Source organism: Pleurodeles waltl, unplaced genomic scaffold (genome assembly GCF_031143425.1).
Source record: "Pleurodeles waltl isolate 20211129_DDA unplaced genomic scaffold, aPleWal1.hap1.20221129 scaffold_39, whole genome shotgun sequence".
NCBI lineage: Eukaryota > Metazoa > Chordata > Amphibia > Caudata > Salamandridae > Pleurodeles > Pleurodeles waltl.
Window position 1 is genome coordinate 10,597,709 of NW_027150097.1, and position 22,113 is coordinate 10,619,821.

The 22,113-nt window shown below is 50.1% G+C and overlaps 3 non-coding genes across 3 annotated transcripts; 2 read left to right on the forward strand and 1 right to left on the reverse strand.

Moving 5' to 3' along the window:
• Positions 1–18,987: 18,987 nt before the first annotated feature.
• TRNAK-UUU (transfer RNA lysine (anticodon UUU)) lies at positions 18,988–19,060 on the forward strand. Its single transcript has one exon. It is a non-coding gene; the product is annotated as a tRNA-Lys (tRNA).
• Positions 19,061–19,777: 717 nt separating this feature from the next.
• On the reverse strand, positions 19,778–19,850 carry TRNAM-CAU (transfer RNA methionine (anticodon CAU)). Its single transcript has one exon. It is a non-coding gene; the product is annotated as a tRNA-Met (tRNA).
• A 1,749-nt stretch (positions 19,851–21,599) lies between these two features.
• TRNAV-UAC (transfer RNA valine (anticodon UAC)) lies at positions 21,600–21,672 on the forward strand. The gene has a single exon. It is a non-coding gene; the product is annotated as a tRNA-Val (tRNA).
• Positions 21,673–22,113: the final 441 nt, after the last annotated feature.

The window sequence follows — 22,113 nt, forward strand, 5'->3', positions numbered from 1 at the left end:
CTAAGGTCTGTCTATCCAAATCCAGCTGTTGCTTCTTGAGCTTCAGTCTGGTTTGTTCCACTCTCAATCTATTGAGCTCCCTTTCTAACAATCTGTCTTCAGGGTGGGTGGGAGGGACATTCCTAGACACAGAAGTATGGTGAGAATGGACAGAAGGAGACCTGTCCCTTACAGAAGGCACCCTAACAGCTTGGCTAACAGTATAATGTGAGAGCACACCATCTGTATGGTGTGATTGAACATCTGTACCAACTATGCTAGACTGTCTAGTAATGGGCAGGCTAGGAAGTTTCTTTCCTGAATCTTTTCCTGGGGGAGTCCCTGGATCAGATTGGGAAATATTTGCTACTTTTTCAACAGATGTGGCCCCTAAGGCCTTATCTTGTTCTCTAAGCATATTAAGCAACAATTCCAAAGAAGGATTCTTCCCTACACTCAAACCTCTCTCTACACAGAGACTCCTTGCTCCTTTCCAGCTAAGGTGATCATATGCAATCTTGGACAGGTCAACATTTTGGCCTGTGCCAGACATTTTTAGAGAGAGTTAAAGTGATAGAAAAAGAGAAAAAAAGTTTTCAGAACTTTTTAGAAAGACAGAAAAAAACTTTTAAAACTTTTTTAGAACTTTTTAGAAAGTTTAGAAGTACTTTTCAGCACTTTAGAAAAGAGTGAAAAGAGGAAATGCAAAACTTTTTAGTTATGTGTACACACACTGAACTTGTTTTGTATATTTTTCTCTTATGAAAAGTACAATGACAAGAGTGGTAAGTAGTCTCAAAGCACTTATCCCACCGCTGCACAACCAATGTAGGAGGCTGGACTGGCTTGTAGTGAGTACCAAGGGGTACTTGCACCTTGCACCAGGCCCAGTTATCCCTTATTAGTGTATAGGGTGTCTAGCAGCTTAGGCTGATAGATAATGGTAGCTTAGCAGAGCAGCTTAGGCTGAACTAGGAGACGTGTGAAGCTACTACAGTACCACTAGTGTCACTTGCACAATATCATAAGAAAACACAATACACAGATATACTAAAAATAAAGGTACTTTATTTTTATGACAATATGCCAAAGTATCTCAGTGAGTACCCTCAGTATGAGGATAGCAATTATACACAAATTATATGTACACAATACCAAAAATATGCAGTATAGTCTTAGAAAACAGTGCAAACAATGTATAGTTACAATAGGATGCAATGGGGACACATAGGGTTAGGGGCAACACAAACCATATACTCCAAAAGTGGAATGCGAACCACAAATGGACCCCAAACCTATGTGACCTTGTAGAGGGTCGCTGGGACTATTAGAAAATAGTGAGAGGTAGAAAATTAGCCCTCCCCAAGACCCTGAAAAGTGAGTGCAAAGTGCACTAAAGTTCCCCAAAAGACAAAGAAGTCGTGATAGAGGAGTAATGCAGGAAAGACACAAACCAACAATGCAACAACTGTGGATTTCCAATCTAGGGTACCTGTGGAACAAGGGGACCAAGTCCAAAAGTCACAAGCAAGTCGGAGATGGGCAAATGCCCAGGAAATGCCAGCTGTGGGTGCAAAGAAGCTTCTACTGGACAGAAGAAGCTGCGGTTTCTGCAGGAACGAAAAGAGGTAGAGACTTCCCCTTTGGTGGACGGATCCCTCTTGCCGTGTAGAGTCGTGCAGAAGTGTTTTCTTGCCAAAAGAACGCCAACAAGCCTTGCTAGCTGCAAATCGTGCGGTTAAAGTTTTTGGACGCTGCTGCGGCCCAGGAGGGACCAGGAGGTTGCAAATTGGACCAGGAGAGAGAGGGGACATCAAACAAGACAAGGAGCCCTCTCAACAGCAGGTAGCACCCGGGAAAGTGCCCAAAACAGGCACTACAAGGATGCGTGAAATGGTGCTTGCCGAAGTTGCACAAAGGAGTCTCACGTCGCCGGAGACCAACTTAGAAAGTCGTGCAATGCAGGTTAGAGTGCCGTGGACCCAGGCTTGGCTGTGCACAAAGGATTTCTGCCGGAAGTGAACGGAAGCCGGAGTAGTTGCAAAAGTTGCGGTTTCCAACAATGCAGTCTGGCGTGGGGAGGCAAGGACTTACCTCCACCAAACTTGGACTGAAGAGTCACTGGACTGTGGGAGTCACTGCGACAGAGTTGCTCGATTCAAGGGACCTCGCTCATCGTGCTGAGAGGAGACCCAAGGGACTGGTAATGCAGCTTTTTGGTGCCTGCGGTAGCAGGGGGAAGATTCCGTCGACCCACGGGAGATTTCTTCGGAGCTTCTAGTGCAGAGAGGAGGCAGACTACCTGTAAAGAAATGGCTTCCTGTTGCAGTTACCCCCCACTTTTTGCCTGCTACTGATGCTGACTTGACTGAGAAGTGTGCTGGGACCCTGCTAACCAGGCCCCACCACCAGTGTTCTTTCACCTAAAATGTACCATTGTTTCCACAATTGGCACAACCCTGGCACCTATGTAAGTGCCTTGTATCTGGTACCTCTGGTACCAAGGGCCCTGATGCCAGGGAAGGTCTCTAAGGGCTGCAGCATGTCTTATGCCACCCTAGGGACCCCTCACTCAGCACAGACACACTGCTTGCCAGCTTGTGTGTGCTGATGGGAGAAAATGAGTAAGTCGACATGGCACTCCCCTCAGGGTGCCATGCCAACCTCCCACTGCCTGTGGCATAGGTAAGTCACCCCTCTAGTAGGCCTTACAGCCCTAAGGCAGGGTGCACTATACCACAGGTGAGGGCATATGTGCATGAGCACTATGCCCCTACAGTGTCTAAGCAAAACCTTAGACATTGTAAGTACAGGGTAGCCATAAGAGTATATGGGCTGGGAGTCTGTCAAGAACGAACTCCACAGCTCCATAATGGCTACACTGAATACTGGGAAGTTTAGTATCAAACTTCTCAGAATAATAAACCCACACTGATGCCAGTGTTGGATTTATTAAAAAATGCACACAGAGGGCATCTTAGAGATACCCCCTGTATTTTACCCAATTGTTCATTGCAGGACTGACTGGTCTGTGCCAGCCTGCTGCTGAGAGGCGAGTGTCTGACCTCATGCGGTGAGAGCCTTTGTGCTCTCTGAGGACAGAAACAAAGCCTGCTCTGGGTGGAGGTGCTTCACACCTCCCCCCTGCAGGAACTGTAACACCTAGCAGTGAGCTTCAAAGGCTCAAGCTTCGTGTTACAATGCCCCAGGGCACTCCAGCTAGTGGAGATGCCCGCCTCCTGGACCCAGCCCCCACTTTTGGCGGCAAGTCAAGGAGAGATAATGAGAAAAACAAGGAGGAGTCACTGGCCAGTCAGGACAGCCCCTACGGTGTCCTGAGCTGAGGTGACTCTGACTTTTAGAAATCCTCCATCTTGTAGAAGGAGGATTCCCCCAATAGGGATAGGAATGTGACCCCCTCCCCTTGGGAGGAGGCACAAAGAGGGTGTACCCACCCTCAGGGCTAGTAGCCATTGGCTACTAACCCCCCAGACCTAAACACGCCCTTAAATTTAGTATTTAAGGGCTTCCCTGAACCTAAAGATTTAGATTCCTGCAACTACAAGAAGAAGGACTGCCGAGCTGAAAGACCCCTGCAGAGGAAGACCAGAAGACACCAACTGCCTTGGCCCCAGACTTACCGGCCTGTCTCCTGCCTTCCAAAGAAACTGCTCCAGTGACGCTTTCCAAGGGACCAGCGACCTCTGAATCCTCTGAGGACTGCCCTGCTTCGAAAAAGACAAGAAACTCCCGAGGACAGCGGCACTGCTCCAAAAGAACTGCAACTTTGTTACAAGGAGCAGATTTAAAGACCCCTGCAATTCCCCGCAAGAAGCGTGAGACTTGCAACACTGCACCCGGCGACCCCGACTCGACTGGTGGAGAACAACCAACTCAGGGAGGACCCTCCGGCAACTCTACGACTGTGAGTAACCAAAGTTGTCCCCCCTGAGCCCCCACAGCGACGCCTGCAGAGGGAATCCCCAGGCTCCCCCTGACCGCGACTGTCTGAACTCCATTTCCCGACGGCTGGAAAAGGCCCTGCACCCGCAGCCCCCAGCCCCTAAAGAAACGGAACTTCTGTGCAGGAGTGACCCCCAGGAGGCCCTCTCCCTTGCCCAGGTGGTGGCTACCCCGAGGAGCCCCCCCCCCTTGCCTGCCTGCATCGCTGAAGAGACCCCTTGGTCTCCCATTGAAACCTGAAGGAAACCCGACGCGTGTTTGCACACTGCACCCGGCCGCCCCCGCACTGCTGAGGGTGTACTTTCTGTGCTACTTTGTGTCCCCCCCGGTGCCCTACAAAACCCCCCTGGTCTGCCCTCCGAAGACGCGGGTACTTACCTGCTGGCAGACTGGAACCGGGGCACCCCCTTCTCTCCATTATAGCCTATGTGTTTTGGGCACCTCTTTGACCTTTGCACCTGACCGGCCCTGAGCTGCTGGTGTGATAACTTTGGGGTTGCTCTGAACCCCCAACGGTGGGCTACCTTGGACCAAAAACTGAGAACTGTAAGTGACTTACTTACCTGTGAAAACTAACAATAACTTACCTCCCCCAGGAACTGTGAAAATTGCACTGTGTCCACTTTTAAAACAGCTTATTGTGTTTTATGACAAAAGTATTCATGCTAATGTAATGATTCAAAGTTCCTAGAGTACTTACCTGCAATACCTTCCAAACAAGCTATTACATGTGAAATTTGAACCTGTGGTTCTTAAAATAAACTAAGAAAAGATATTTTTCTATAACAAAACCTATTGGCTGGATTTGTCTCTGAGTGTGTGTACCTCATTTATTGTCTATGTGTATGTACAACAAATGCTTAACACTACTCCTTGGATAAGCCTACTGCTCGACCACACTACCACAAAATAGAGCATTAGTATTATCTCTTTTTACCACTATTTTACCTCTAAGGGGAACCCTTGGACTCTGTGCATGCTATTCCTTACTTTGAAATAGCACATACAGAGCCAACTTCCTACACTACCCCCACAGCATGCACCACCAGGAAAACAGTCGAGAAGGCGGCAGGATCAGCGTTACAGAGTTGCAGTAGTCGTCTTTGCTACTATGTTGCAGTTTTGCAGGCTTCCAGCGCGGTCAGCAGTCGATTCCTTGGCAGAAGGTGAAGAGAGAGATGCAGAGGAACTCTGATGAGCTCTTGCATTCGTTATCTAAAGTTTCCCCAGAGACAGAGACCCTAAATAGCCAGAAAAGAGGGTTTGGCTACCTAGGAGAGAGGATAGGCTACTAACACCTGAAGGAGCCTATCAGAAGGAGTCTCTGACGTCCCCTGGTGGCACTGGCCACTCAGAGCAGTCCAGTGTGCCAGCAGCACCTCTGTTTCCAAGATGGCAGAGGTCTGGAGCACACTGGAGGAGCTCTGGACACCTCCCAGGGGAGGTGCAGGTCAGGGGAGTGGTCACTCCCCTTTCCTTTGTCCAGTTTCGCGCCAGAGCAGGGGCTAAGGGGTCCCTGAACCGGTGTAGACTGGCTTATGCAGAATTGGGCACATCTGTGCCCATGAAAGCATTTCCAGAGGCTGGGGGAGGCTACCCCTCCCCTGCCTTCACACCATTTTCCAAAGGGAGAGGGTGTAACACCCTCTCTCAGAGGAAGTCCTTTGTTCTGCCATCCTGGGACAAGCCTGGCTTGACCCCAGGGGGGCAGAAACCTGTCTGAGGGCTTGGCAGCAGCAGCAGCTGCAGTGAAACCCCAGAAAAGGCAGTTTGGCAGTACCAGGGTCTGTGCTACAGACCACTGGGATCATGGAATTGTACCAATAATGCCAGGATGGCATAGAGGGGGCAATTCCATGATCTTAGACATGTTACATGGCCATATTCGGAGTTACCATTGTGAAGCTACATATAGGTAGTGACCTATATGTAGTGCACGCGTGTAATGGTGTCCCCGCACTCACAAAGTTCAGGGAATTGGCTCTGAACAATGTGGGGGCAACTTGGCTAGTGCCAGGGTGCCCTCACACTAAGTAACTTTGCACCTAACCTTTACCAGGTAAAGGTTAGACATATAGGTGACTTATAAGTTACTTAAGTGCAGTGAAAATGGCTGTGAAATAATGTGTGCATTATTTCACTCAGGCTGCAGTGGCAGGCCTGTGTAAGAATTGTCAGAGCTCCCTATGGGTGGCAAAAGAAATGCTGCAGCCCATAGGGATCTCCTGGAACCCCAATACCCTGGGTACCTCAGTACCATATACTAGGGAATTATAAGGGTGTTCCAGTAAGTCAATGTAAATTGGTAAAATTGGTCACTAGCCTGTTAGTGACAATTTGAAAGAAATGAGAGAGCATAACCACTGAGGTTCTGGTTAGCAGAGCCTCAGTGAGACAGTTAGGCACCACACAGGGAACACATACATATAGGCCACAAACTTATGAGCACTGGGGTCCTGACTAGCAGGGTCCCAGTGACACATAACAAACATACTGAAAACATAGGGTTTTCACTATGAGCACTGGGCCCTGGCTAGCAGGATCCCAGTGAGACAGTGAAAACACCCTGACATACACTCACAAACAGGCCAAAAGTGGGGGTAACAAGGCTAGAAAGAGGCTACTTTCTCACACTAATTGGTTGAAAATAATCTAATAGCTGAAGTTGCGTACTCTGATATCCGGACTCATACAGTGCTTTGTAGTGCTGAAGAAACAATTCACCACTGATGCTTCCTCCCTTGCCCGAGTAGACGAGGCCAATAATCTACAAATTTGCTGACTCTCTTCATACAATCTCTGTTGGTATGCCCTTGAGCTCTCTATTTCCTCTAAGGTGAAAAATTCCTGCAGCTTATACTTAGCTTTTGCAAGATTCCCATCTGTAGAGAGAGACCAGCTAATTCCGGAACTGTCCCGTAAAGCCAAGTCTGCAGCCGCTTGGAGCAGGGCAATTTGCTTTTTACACTTCTTATATTGTCAAGCCTTATGAACAATTAAGATCACTGAGTGATCAGAGAAAGAAATGGCCCAGGTGTCAGAATCGAGCCTCTCATTACATCGAGAGACCCAAAAAAAGTTGATGCGGGAAGCAACATGGTATCATCGTGAAAAACAAGTAAATTGGATGATACTGGGATGATCAGACCTACATGGATCCAATAGAGCAAAATCATGCTTAATTACATCTATGACTTTGTTGGTATCTAGTTTAAGTTGCATTTCAATTTGTTTGAGGTGTCCAAAGTTAAATCCTGACTAAAATTGAAGTCTCCTCCCAAAATCAGAAGCCTAACAGCTCCCATAGCAATCTTCTAAATCTGTGACAATGCATCTGTATCATCGGACACATTGGCCCTCATTATGACATTGGCGGTAAATCCCACTTACCGCCATGCTGACTGCGACCAACATACCATGGCGGTGACGGTTATCTGCTTACCATATTATGACACACATATCAATCCGTCACTATACAGCCACAGACACAACTCCGCCTCACCAAGGTCAGTGATAAGCTGGCGGTATCCAAACCCACACCGTTACGCCAACAGAACAACGCCCATCACATTATGATCCATGAATCACCACAGCAGACATTCAACGACGGTAAACCATTGGTGGTACATACCGCCACACTCAAAATACACACACTCAAACAAAACACCACCACATTGGACAATTCAAACTGCAAGCACCACACCCACACCACTATAAAACACACACCCACATCACCCACAACCCTTTACAAATACAAACCATTGCCAACAGAGAGAGACAGCAAGAGCACCCACACATCAAGAGCCACATACCACCATCATCTATACACCACCCATGCACTTCACAACACACACCCCAACATATCACCCTACACACTAACACTGCATTTACATCCCCACAGGTATCCCTGCCAATGTTACCGGAGAAGAGGTGCCAGCAACATCCAGTCCCCCGACAGAAGAGGCCCACAGTGATGACAGCAGCTCTGCTTGCCTGATGACCAACCTGGCCCATCAGGGACCTCTGGACAGACGGTTACCCAAGCCCAGTCACACGCCACACAGAGCCTCCCCCCTCAAGAAACACCACCACAGCACCCACCCAGAGGGTCTAAACCTCTGTTCCCAGGACACATCAATCAGCAGTATGTCTACCTCTACAGGGATCCCTGGGCACCCCACAAACCCAGGACAATCAGGGACCTGGGCAGTGGGCACACGGTTCAGGGGACAGAGGCACAGGGCAACAGGGAAGCTGAGAGGACTGCTGTGCGCCAGGGGGAGGACAGGCCCAGGTAACCAACTCTCCAGGAGTCACTCACCGCGATCCTGGGAGCATACCAACATTCCCAGGCAGGGCCAGATCATGGACAAGTTGCAGAAGAACATGCGGCTGCAGGAGGGAAGTACCTTGGGATCAGGGAGGACTTGAAGTCCATTAACACCACCCTGGTCTCCATTGCAGGGGTGCTGGCAGACATGGCCAACATTATGAAAGAGACAGTGTCACACCAGCGGGCCTCTGCTACTAGCCAGGCTATTGAACAGCTCTCCACCTCCGCTGCCGCTAGTGGACAGGAGGCCCTGCCACAGGACCAACAGGCCACCAGCACCCATCCCCCTGCAGAAGGAGAACCACCCCGCAAACGTTCCCAGCGATCCAGGCAGAAGCCAGAGACTATTGCCAAGACCCCCGCCAGGAAACAAGACTCTCCTGATTGTCACCCTTGTGTCCCACTCTGTCACCCTGTCCACCTTGAACTGCCATTGCTCTCCTTCTTATGCCCCCGTGGACAATGCACCTGTGCACAAATAGAATGGACTCTACCCTGGACTTTCCTCCATCATCAACCCAGCCCATTGCACTTCCCACTTTTCTTCAGAGCACTGCATTAAACACACTTTGAAAAAATACAAGTATGGAGTATGTCAAATGATTTAAGCATGTATTTGTTTAACAAGGTGTAAACATTGTAATTCAACTGTACAGTAATGTATACAAAGGAAAGACCTGTAGTTGGCTGCAGTGAACACACCAGGAGCGATAGTGAGGCACCAATATCTGCAAATAGACATGCCATAGGGTACAGTGAGTGGCCATAGAAGTAGGAAGTCACAGCCTGCCAGTGACAATGTCAAACATTAAACTGTCAATGTGTCACATTGGAAGTATTGACGTATCACTGCAGTTTTGTTCTTCATTCTCTGCCTCCTCATCTTCACTGTCCACAGGGTCCACTGCTGCCACACGGCCATCTCCAGCCTCCTCATCCTGCGAAAAGGCACATGGCGTCTCAAGGCAAGATTGTGCAACATACAGCATGCCACGATGATCTGGCAGACATTCTTGGGTCAATAGCACAGGGATCCACCTGATAGATGGAGGCACCAAAACCTCACCTTCAGGAGGCCAAATGTACATTAAATTATCCTTCTTGTTCGCCCATGTGCCTCATTGCAACGTTCCTCTGCCCTTGTCCTGGCATTCCTCACAGGGGTCAGTAGCCATGAGAGGTTGAGATAACCAGAGTCACCTGCAAATATCGAGGGACAACTGTTAACCACACACTAACCCTTATGGCCCACACAATACTCATACACCAACATCCACTGGGTGGGAACCAGGGCTCACCTATTATCCACACCCTGTGCCTCTGGAACTGGCCCATCACATTTGGCATGCTGCTATTCCTCAGGATAAAAGCATCATGCACTGACCCAGGATACTTAGCATTGACACAGGAGATGTACTGGTCTGTCAAACTTGCCATCGGCACATTCATCTAGTGAAAACCTTTTTGATTTCTGAAGACTGGTTCATTTTGCCGGAGGGGGGCAAATGCTATATGTGTTCCATCAATAGCCCCAATAATGTTGGGGATATGTCCCATTGCATAGAAGTCAGCCTTCACTGTGGCCAAATCCTCCACCTGGGGGAAAACAATGTAGTTGCACATGTATTTAATCAGGGCAGATAACACTCTGGTCAGCACGATTGAAAACATTGGCTGTGACATTCCTGCTGCCAAGCCCACTGTCACTTGGAAAGAACCAGTTGCCAAGAAATGGAGCACAGATAGGACTTGCACAAGGGGGGATCCCAGTGGGGTGACGGATAGCAGATATTGGGTCAGGCTCCAATTGGGCACACAGCTCTGTGATTGTGGCCCTGTCAAGTCTATAGGTGAGGATAATGTGCCTGTCCTCCATTGTTGCGAGTCCACCAGGGGTCTGTACACAGGGGGGTGTCTCCATCTCCTGTTCATCTGCAGCGGTTACTGTGGGGCTAATGAGAAAGGAGCCGGTCATTATCTGTACATTGTAACCACTACAGTTCAATGCATGATGTAATTTTTATAATTTATTACTGGCATATGTCCTGAATGTACAACTGTGAACTGTGATGCATTTCTGATCCTTAGGCTGCCCCCCCCCTGAAATGGCGTCTGCCTGTCCTGTGTGGAGGGACAGGTGGAAGTGAGGTAATTCCGCTGACTTTGTGCGCCTTTGTGGGAGGCGGTCAGGAACAGCCATGCAACTCCTCATTGGTTATCATTGGGCCCTATGGGGTACAGTGGCCAATGGTGATGTACACCCGTGGCGATGGCATGCATCACCGCGGATGTCTCCACCATTTACTATCTGTAAACTCACTTTCTACCTGACCTTCAACAGGAGAGGACCTACACTGCATGTGCTGCTGTGACCTGTGTCTGGAACCTACCAGAGCTCATGTAACTGGGGAAAGGGCCCCTGCTTTCACCTCAGCAGAGTTGGAGAGACTGGTGGATGGGGTCCTACCCCAGTACAGACTGCTGTATGGGCCTCCAGACCAACAGGTGAGAACACTGTGAGCACGATGCATGTAGCATGAATGCATGGAGTGCTGTGTGTGAAGGCCTTATGTTGGGGAGGTTGTTGGATGGGCCCTGGGCAGCGTGCAGCATTTATGCTGGGCCATGTCTGTAAGTAAGGGGAATGGGAAGGGGTATGGTGGGCTACGAGTGTAACAGGCAGGACGGTCTAACTAATACCTTTCCCTGTGTATATTTCCTCTGCAGGTCAGCACCCATCAAAAGAAGGGTTTGTGGTGTGCCATCGCCAAGGACGTGCGGACCCTGGGGGCCTACGGCAGGCGGAGCACCCACTGTCGGAAATGGTGGGAGGACCTGAGACGCTGGGCACAGAAGACAGCGGAGGCCCAGCTGGGGATGGCCTCCCAACGAGGAAGGGGTGCCTGTCGAATCCTGACCCCCCTGATGACCCGCATACTGGTGGTGGCCTATTCGGTGCTGGATGGACGCTTGGGGGCATCACAGCAGCCACAAGGGGGTGAGTACAGTGCCCATCATCACTACTACGCCTGGTGGGGGGGGTATCCGTGTGGGGGATGTGTGCCTGTGAGTGCCCGTAGGCCAGGCCTGACATTGCAGAGTAGGTTTCATGTTGGGCAGGGTTCTGATTTGAATTTCCTTCAACCTGGCTAGCAGGCATCCACTACTGGGCAGGGCTATGTGGGTCCCAGGTATGCTGCAGTTGGTGGTATGTGTCCCTCCCCATGACCTGGGGAATAGCATTGTTACTGGTAGTGCTTTGCCTAGTGCGTAGGGCTGTACCCTGTGTGTGAGTGTGTTGTGTACACCAACGGTGGTGTTAGTGCAGCAAACGACCAAATGTATCCTTTGTCTATCCCCCCTTTTTGTTTTGTCACCCTGTCCTTATGCGCATTAGCACCATCTGGTGGAGGAGCAGTGGCACCTGCGACGGAGGGAGCTGCATCCCACAGGACCCAGGAGGCAGAGTCCACCAACGGTGAGGGCACCAGTCGGACAGAGGGCGAGGGGAGCACCACGGCGGAGACAAGAGGTGACAGTTCGGACACAGATACCTCCTCTGCTGGAAGCTCCCTGGTGGTGGCGGACACCTCTGTGCCCACCCCAGCTACAGGTACAGCTGCCACCCCCGTACCAGCATCGCCCTCTCAGCAGCCCCTCAGTGAGTTGCCTGTGCCCGCTCACCCAGGAGGGTGGGCATCTCCTTTGTCCCAGGAACCTCAGGGCCTGCCCCAGTGAGCCCTGCTGCCCTGAGTGAGGAGGCTATTGACCTCCTGAGATCCATCTCTGTTAGGCAGTCAACCATTGTGAATGGCATCCAGGGGCTGGCAGGCCAAATGCAACAGACCAATGCATTTCTGGAGGGCATTCACACTGGCTTGGTGGCCCAACAGAGATCAATCCAGGCTCTGGCTTCCTCTCTGATGGCAGCCATTGTCCCTGTTTCCACCCTCCCCCCTCCAACTTCCTCTACCCAGTCCCATTCCCCACAATCCCAACAATCCCAACCTATCCCAAGCACACAGGCACGCGTGCATGCACACAGGACAACACACAAGAGTGGCACAGGCAAACACAAGCCCCACACATCATCCCACGGGCACTCACACAAACACCATCCATATACAGACGTACCAACATCCACTGCCTTCACTGTGTCCCATTATTCCTCCTCCTCCACCTCCCTCCCAGTTGCGTCTACACTACACCTGCATGCACTACACCATCATCCACTACCACTATCACCAGCACACCTATCAGAACACAAACCTCACCTGCAGACACCACCACAACATCCATGCACACGTCCCCTGTGTCATCTCCAACTGTGTCTGTGCCAATGCTCCCAAGGTACACAAACGCAAGCTCTCAGACACCCAACAGCCATCCACCTCACAACAGCATCCAGCCCATGCACCTGCACCCAAACACAGCAGACAGACACCTCCTACAACCACTCCCTATTCCTCCACTCCCAAACCTTTTCCCTCTTCCCGCCCCAATGTCCCTAAGCAGCTTTTCCTCTCCACCTTTGACCTCTTCCTTACCCCTCCTCCCGCCTTCCTTCAAGTCTGGCCAGGGTGTGTAGAACCCAGGCAAGCACCTCAGCCACCCAGTCCACGGGCACAGTTGTGTCCACAGCAACTCCTGGTGGGAAAGGATCCCAGGCATTAGGCAGCCACACAGAAAGGGTGCCTGCCCCAAGTGCTGCCAAGAAGGGCAAGGTGCCAACCCCAGCTGCTGAAAGGAAGGGAAAGATGCCACCCCCAGCTGCTGAAAGGAATGGAAAGGTCCCACCCCCAGCTGCTGTAAGGAAGGGATAGGTGCCACTCCCAGCTGCTGTAGGGAAGGGCAAGGAGGAATCCCCAGCTGCTACCAGGAAGGGGAAGGAGGAATCCCCAGCTGCTACCAGGAAGGGGAAGGAGGAATCCCCAGCTGCTGCCAGGAAGGGCAAGGGGCCTGCACCAATAGGCAGAAAGGACAAGGGGCCTGATGCTTCGACTCAGTTGGAGCCGACACCACCAACCATGGTGGAGCAGCTGTCCGAGGCTGCAGGGGATGGACTGGAGCCTCCCCCCACCACCAGCTCCAGCAGCACCACACCAGCAGTAGCAGCACCAGTGGGCAGCCGTCTGAGACTGCAGGGGATGGGCTGCAGCCTTCCCGCACCACCGGCTCCACCACCAGTACAACCACCAGCAGCAGCAGCACCAGTGGGCAGCCATCCGAGGCTGCTGAGGATGGGCAGGAGCCTCCCCCACCACGTCCAGCAGCAGCACCACCACTGCCACCACTGAGTAGCCGTCACCGCCAGAGGACAGTGTGTAGTACTGTATCCATGGGCTGTTGTGCGGCCTGCCCCTGCAAATCCTGTGTGATTGACACCCAGCTGAGAGACTGTGACCTTGCACTCCACAAGACCGACATCACAGGGCACAATGCTCTCTCCAGAACTAGTGGAGAAGCCATCCACTCACCCCATCCTCCCCAGGATGAATATCACAGGGCATGATGCCCTTCCAGAACCAGTGTAGAAGCCATCCACTCACTCCAACCCCCCCAGGATGAAGATCACCGGGCATGGTGCCTCCTCCAGAACCAGTGGAGATGCCATCCACTCGCCCCATCCTCCCCAGGACAAGATCACAGGGCACCATACCCCCTCCAGAACCAGTGGAGATGCCATCCACTCGCCCCATCCTCCCCAGGATGAAGATCACAGGGCACGGTGCCTCCTCCAGAACCAGTGGATAAGCCACCCACCAACCCCAGCATCCCCAGGATCAAGAGCACAGGGCCTGTTGCCCCCTCCAGAGCATGTGGGCAAGTCACCCACTCAAGAGACTGAGGCCTTGCACTCGCTAGGACCAAGCACAGGGCATGTTTCCCCCTCCGGAGCATGTGGGCAAGTCACCCATTTGAGAGACTGTGGCCTTGCACTCCCCAGGACCAAGCACAGGGCATGTTGCCTCCTCCAGAGCATGTGGGCAAGTCACCCACTTGAGAGAATGTGGCCTTGCACTCCCCAGGAGCAAACACAGCGCATGTTGCCCCCTCCGGGACCAGTGGATTTGTTCCATCTTCCGGCTGAGGTGCCCCCCGTTCCGCGTCCCCCTGAGGTGCCTTCCTATTTTTGAATTGACGCCCCTGCAGTGTTCTCTCCGTGTTGTTACAGGAAGCAAGTGGGGCCTTGGACATTATATTGTGGCCCTGTGGACCACGAACATTGTGTACTGGGCAGTGTCCCTTCATTTGTAAATATGTATATAGTTTTGGATTTGGATGCACATATTTTTTGTATATTTATCTTACTCACTTTGATCTATTGCTGTTGTCCGTGCATTATTCCTGAGGGGTACGGGGAAAATATGTTATGTTACTGCATCTGCTTGTGTGTATGGTGTTGGGGGTGGGGATGTTGCGTGTGTGTGTGTCACTCCCTTTTTCCTCTCTCCCTCCCCTGTGTGCTAGGTGGCAGTACTCACCGTGGTCGTCTTCACCGGCGTTGATGTTCGTGGTGGAGCAGGACGTAGAAGAGCATTGAGAAGATATGCAGCTCAGGCTCCATGGTGGCGTGGTTCTTCCCAGAGTCTCCACAGGTGAGTCGTTTCCCTTCTGTGCAGTGATTCCACCAGGCTTTTGATGTCGTTGGTACCGCCCTGGAAAAGGTGGCAGATTGATGTGTCATAATACAGTGGGAGGAACATTGACTTCCGCCCGGCTGTAGGCGGCTACCACCGTGGTGCCGGTTTATTCCGTCCGGCGGTCGGTGAGTTAAAGTGGCTGTCTGAGCTGTTTGCGCCATGGTCATAATTTGGCGGTGTTTACTGCCATCCTGTTGGCGGTATTACTGCTGCTTAATCACCGACCACCAGGGTTGTAATGAGAGCCAAAGTAATTAACCAGAGTGGAGCACCATTAACTTGAACCTTCAACCATACCACCTACCCTGGAGGTCTCTAATAACATCACAGACCTGCCAGTTGAGCCCCTTCACCAAAAAGCTTGCCAGCCCCCCCTTACCGCCAGACCTGCAGAGGAAACAAATAATTTCTCATATTTTTTTAGGAATTGAGATTTTTTTGCAGTTGCTCTTTAGATGATTTTCCTGCCGGAATATAACATCTGGGCGGAAAGCCCCTAACCAGCTTAGCACTCTCACATTTTTCCGTCTGCTTGACATATCCTTTATTTTACAAGATGTACATCTGATTTCACATCCCATTACAAATAGCATCCTGCCTTTCAAAACTGATCTTGCGCTGATCTTTGCTCAGTAACTCGAACCTGTACCCAAATCTGCTCTTTTTTATACCACGTGAACCTCACTTCTCCATGAATCCACCCATCCTCCAAGAAAGGGAGAACCCCCAAAAGTGAAACAACAAAAAGAAAAAAACATTAAAAAATCAAACCCCCGGGCAGGAGAAGATTTGCCCGCATGACCTCTCCTCCCGTGTAGCACCTTGAACTGGTGCCATGACTTTGCACCCAGTGAAGACCGTGATCCCCCTCCCCCACATGTCATAAATAGATTAGAAACTCATTTTTTGGGTAATCAGACCAGTGAACTTCAAACATATGAGCCAAGCTGAACAAATGACACATAAACCAGCTGCCTATACTACTGGAACATGTGGCGAGCTTCCAACCTACTTCTGTGGACTTTTGCACAGCATTTGAAAATTCCAATATGATGACGAGGTTCACAGACTGAATTTGACCTACAGTTCCACTCCCTTCAGTAATAGCAAAATCGCTTAAATTCATCAAAACCATTAGATTGAAAGAGAAATATTTTGTGCTACTTTAGCAGTTATCTGAATGATCCCATGTTCTATGTTGTCTAATACAATTTTTACAGGTGTTTCCTGTTGACCTCATGCCCTCTAGTTGTGTTAAATGATTATGGAAATAAATACATTCACTATATTATTACCAATCCACTGAATTCCTGACAGATACAGGTCGGTTCCTATGTTTTCATGTGCAAGAAAACTCATGTGGTGTCTTTGTAAGAAGCAGAAAACCTTGAAGTTTCCTGTCTAGAGCAAAAAGAACACAGAAAGATATTTAATTTAATATAATCTGATCTAATCCGATCCATCCCACAGTGCCTGTCACAGGTCTGTCTCCCCATACACAGCATGCAGGTAGACATGCCAGTCAATAGCTCATCCTTGAAGAAAACCTCCCTCTGACTTTGGATAAATATTGGAGGGCTCCATACCGAAGGCCTTTCTTCTTATTCTTTTCTCACATACACAGCTCCCTGGCTTCATAGCTCGGTACTCCCTCTAGAAATACCCCACAAATATACAACCTCACTGGGGTCCACTTCTAGCAAAAAAAAGCCCCTGTAGACTCAAGGTGGTCTTCCCAAATTCCATCTGCAATTCTGCTCCTGGTTTCACAACTTCTGACTAACCCAGCATTGTCCTGCTCTGTGGACTTGTGTCAGGGGGTCCTGGCAGGTTCTGTACTTGATAATGGTAAGGATGTTGGCCCAGTGTTATCTTAAGGATTTTGGGGGTCCTGGGCAAGGCATGCTTTAGGGGCCCCTGTCTGGAACAGTTGTGCATTTTATCATCCTTTTTCTTCTACCTGAAGGCACATGATGCCAGGCAATATTGAATACTACATTTAGGCCCGTATTTATACTTTTTGACGCTAAACTGCGCTAACGCAGTTTAGCGTCAAAAAAATTAGCGCCGGCTAACGCCATTCTGAAGCACCATGCGGGCGCCGTATTTATTGAATGGCGTTACCCGGCGCTAGCAGACCGGCGCTGCCTGGTGTGCGCGAAAAAAAAACACGTACACCAGGCAGCGCCGGCATAGGGGAAAATGGCGTTAGGGCGTCTTAAAATGGGGCAAGTCAGGTTGAGGCAAAAAAATCGCCTCAACCCGATTTGCGACATTTTTTACGACGCCCAGGCGCCATTTACATGACTCCTGTCTTAGCAAAGACAGGAGTCATGCCCCCTTGCCCAATGGCCATGCCCAGGGGACTTATGTCCCCTGGGCATGGTCATTGGGCATAGTGGCATGTAGGGGGGCACTAATCAGGCCCCCCCATGCCAAAAAAAACAAACAAAAAAAATACTTACCTGAACTTACCTGAATGTCCCTGGGGTGGGTCCCTCCATCCTTGGGTGTCCTCCTGGGGTGGGCAAGGGTGGCAGGGGGGGTCCCTGGGGGCAGGGGAGGGCACCTCTGGGCTCAATCTGAGCCCACAGGTCCCTTAACGCCTGCCCTGACCCAGGCGTTAAAAAGAGGCGCAAATGCGGGGTTTTTTGACCCGCCCACTCCCGGGCGTGATTTTTGCCCGGGAGTATAAATACGAGGCATATGCGTCGGAGTCATTTTTTAAGACGGGAACGCCTACCTTGCATCTCATTAACGCAAGGAAGGCGTTCACGCCAAAAAATGACGCTAACTCCGTGCACTTTGGCGCTAGACGCGTCTAACGCCAAAGTATAAATATGGCGTTAGTTTTGCGTCGAATTTGCGTCGAAAAAAACGACGCAAATTCGGCGCAAATGGAGTATAAATATGCCCCTTAAGTTTGAGACAGAAAAATAAACAGATGTGAGATAGAGAGAAAGTTCACTTCCCCGTGGAGTCCCTTGGAAGGAGGGCTGCAGGGCAATTGCCCAGTTTGCCCAACCCTTAGAACACTCCTGTGTTGGCCAGTAGATTACACGGCTGAAGACAGGTGTTCACGCAAAAATGGAACTCCTTTTTACTGTGTCCTTCTTAGGTTGAGCATAGCGCGCAAGCCCTGCTTTTCTGATGTGTTGGTATCTATCTGGGCTTTTAACCACACCCACCTCATGCCCATCACTATCACTCGTTCATGGGCTTGCCTTTCAAAAATCATTTGTTATCATTGATAAATGCTTAACGTTTGCCCCTACTTGGGACAGTTTTGTTACCGCCTTGGGGACCGACCCTGTTACATGGATAATTGCACGTTTTCCAATACATTTGACTGTGAGCAAACTTCTTTTTCCTTTTGTGCTTCTCCTTTGCTCTCATGCTCATGGCGGCCGTGGCACTTTGAATCGGCTCTATTTTTCCAACTTTTTTACTTTTCTTTTTCAATTTATATGGCAAGAAAAGTCCCGTTCTGAATTTACAAGGCTATTAGCTTTAAGTCGAAGAAATGTGAGACTCATTGCATTGCAAATGCTTGTTTGATTGTCCTCATGCCCAGACCATGTAATTTCTGGCATCTGATGGCAGCCGGTTGGTAGTGCAGGATAAACTGTACAGACCTTCCTGCTAGGTCTGTGCAGTTTATCAAGACTGGGTCTGTCATTTCCGCTTTGGGTGGGGGGGGGGGGGGGGGGGGGAGAGGGAGAGGGAGAGGGAGAGGTGTGTGTGTGTGTTATGTTTGTGTGTGTCTCTCTCTGCTGGCGGGTCGTATGCATGTGTGTACTCCTAGTGACTGGGCTGCTGCTCGTGAGTGTGATGTAAACCTGGCCTGGCTGCGTCCTTTCCTCCACCCTGTAGGGGCCATTGCAGCCCAGACTGTTGTGTTTGAGTCACATCTGCAAAGTGGTTGGGGCGCAGTGTTGTTGGTCATGAAAGCGGAAAAGGGACTAAAGAAGAAGAAGAATACTGAAAATATAGAAAACTACTGAGAACACACACTGCCGCTCCATGGCATCAGTACATATAAAAAGCTCCAAAACGTTGTTTTCAGAGGCCCGGATAGCTCAGTCGGTAGAGCATCAGACTTTTAATCTGAGGGTCCAGGGTTCAAGTCCCTGTTCGGGCGGCTCCATTTTTAAATTATTCTGATTCTACATTTAGCTGTTTTTTTAACCTTTTAAAAAACTGAAATGTTGATTTCCAGTTCCACTTCGCTTTCCAGGGATAATGTTGCGATCCTGTAGCCGCCTTGAACAAGGCTGGGAGCAGCAGCCTGCGGGACTGCACGCACTGATCTCACTGAGCTCCAGGCCAGTCCGGAGGAGTGAATCCAGTCCGTGTTTTCTTGCATCCAGGGTTATGCAGCCCTGACCGTGTAACCATAAAAAGAAACCATAGACCCCAGGATGTGAACTAAACCACAGGAGCGGGTGATGTGCTCCCCGCTGAGCTGGGGGTCCTTTAGAGGTCTGGGGGGGGGGGGGGGGGGGGGGGGGGGCACATATTACATAAGAAAAACACCCCGATTTAGAGACTTGTAAGAACATGACAAGTTATCCCAGAGTCCTTTGTCCTTCTAATGGAAGCCAGATGCGACGCTTCCTGGATCGGAATACAACGTCATTATAATGTACAGTTATAGGTACATTATCCGTTTATACTCAGGAAAAAAAGCTGGGATATCTAAAATTGCAAGATATATTTGAGACAGTGCCAAAATAAAGAGTACACGGTTATAGCGATGAAAGTAATGTTTTGGGATAAATGCATTGTTCAGTTTGTATTGTGGAGTAGGTGAAATAAAATAGATGTATGAATGAAGTAGTGAAATAAATAAAAGCTGTGCCCTCTGTGAGGCTCGAACTCACGACCTTCAGAGTATGAGACTGACGCGCTGCCTACTGCGCTAAGAAGGCTCCGATGGCGCCTCCCGCGCCTGCACTCTTGGAGTGTGAGGCGCTGAGTGTCAGAGCACAGATCAGTTCTCATTAGTGACCCTACCCGCCTCCAGGCGCCCAGTAATGGGCTCTGTCCTTGATAAGTTTTCTCTTTGGATTAGATGCGATGCCCGCACTTTCAGCCCAGACAGTTCATGCTGAGTGTTTGACACATATTCCGCACATATACTGATAAATAATAAATACGTTTGAAGGAATGAGTGCTCTAATCAATGATCAACAAAGGGGGAACAGCAAATCTTAGCCTCCAGCAGCGGGTGAAGTGAGTGGCTGTCCGAGGTGTGAGATCTTCAAGGCGCTAAAGCTATCTCTGCCATCAGCAGAGGGAGCTGTGAGTCACTCCCCACGAGGAGTGAGATCTATAAGGCGCTGCAGCTGTCTCTGCCTCCAGCAGGGGGAGCAGTGAGTCACTGTCCGAGGTGTGAGATCTGCAAGGCGCTGCAGTTTATTCTGTCTCTAGAAAGGGGGATGGGAGTGAGTAAGATACCCCACGAGGTGTGAGATCTTCAAGGCGCTGCAGCTATCTCTGCCACCAGCAGAGGGAGCTGTGAGTCACTCCCCACGAGGAGTGAGATCTATAAGGCAGTGCAGTTTATTCTGTCTCTAGAAAGGGAGAGGGGAGTGAGATCTTCAAGGAAGAGTAGTTTACTCTGTGTCTAGAAGGAGGGAGTGAGTCACCCTCCCCCCCCACGAGGAGTGAGATCTTCACGGCAGAGCAGTTTACTCTGACTCTAGAAGGGCGGGGGGAGGGACTGAGTGACACCCGACGAGGAGTGAACTCTACAAAGTAGAATAGTTTACTCTGTCTGTAGAAGGGTGGAGGGAGGTAAGGGAGTAACTCCCCATGAGGAGTGAGCTCTACAAGGCAGTGCAGTTTACTCTGTCTCTAGAAGGGTGGAGGGAGGGACTGAGTGACACCCGACAAGGAGTGAGCTCTACAAGGCAGTGCAGTTCACTCTGTCACTAGAAGGGTGGAGGGAGGGGAGGGAGTGACACCCCACGAGGAGTGAGCTCTACAAGGCAGTGCAGTTTACTCTGTCACTAGAAGGATGGCGGTAGGGTAGTGAGTGACACCCCACGAGGAGTGAGCTCTACAAGGCAATGCAGTTTACTCTGTCTCTAGAAGGGCGGAGGGAGGGACTGAGTGACACCCGACGAGGAGTGAGCTCTACAAGGTAGTGCAGTTTACTCTATCACTAGAAGGGTGGCGGTAGGGGAGTGAGTGACACCCCACGAGGAGTGAGCTCTACAAGGCAGAGCTCTCTGCCACCAGTAGGGGGAGCAGTGAGTGTGACTGAAGGTGATACGGGGCTCAGTTTCTCCAGCCATCAGTTGATAAAGACACCTCGGGTCCTCGCAGAAGGAGTTCTGCGCCCGTCCCAGACGTGCTGATGGGACAACTCTATGGGTGAGTTTGAGGTGACTCGAGTCATTGCTTCTTGTATAGATTTATCAGTTGAGCTCCAAGGCTTGAGCGCCCCGAAGCGCCCGTGCGCGTCCAGTGTGAGGTTTACTTGGTGTCGGTCGCTCCTTCCGCTACCGGTGTCGGCGGTGAGTGTCTCTGTTTCTCTGCACTGTGAGGTTTATATCCTGTCCCCTATAGCTGAATTCTTGTGTCTCCTATTTCACTTCAGTGATTATGAATGTGAAACACTGACATGTGCTGTGTACCTATATAAGCTTAGAAACACTGTGCTGTGTTCAAGTGGTTTCATAGTGTAGTGGTTATCACGTCTGCTTTACACGCAGAAGGTCCTGGGTTCGATCCCCAGTGAAACCAGGAGTCTCTTTTTAAGTTATGAGACCTCATTTTTTCAAAAAACACCCCTCGCGTCCACCACCCCTAAGGTCCAGTTTAACAGCGCAGCTTAAAAATTTGCTTGTTGCTACCATCTCTTTTACATATACATATTAGGTCTGGCTGTACGTGCCTGCTAAAATGACCTTATATTAACAATTCTTTTAAATACACAAAGTTTGTTCTTGAATTTATTTCTCACTTCATGCTATTGGCTTTTTGGTGTATCATTCGGTCTTCTGTGAACTTCTTCCACTTTAATTACATCTCAAACTCCACGATATATTCACGCAATAAATTGTTTCGCTTATAGATGTGTTGTATACAAACAGTAATCGAGTTCATAACCACAGCAGGCTTTTTAATTTATTCTTTTAGGAATCAAATTCCAGCCAGTTGCATTTGGCTTTGCTAGTGCTTGTT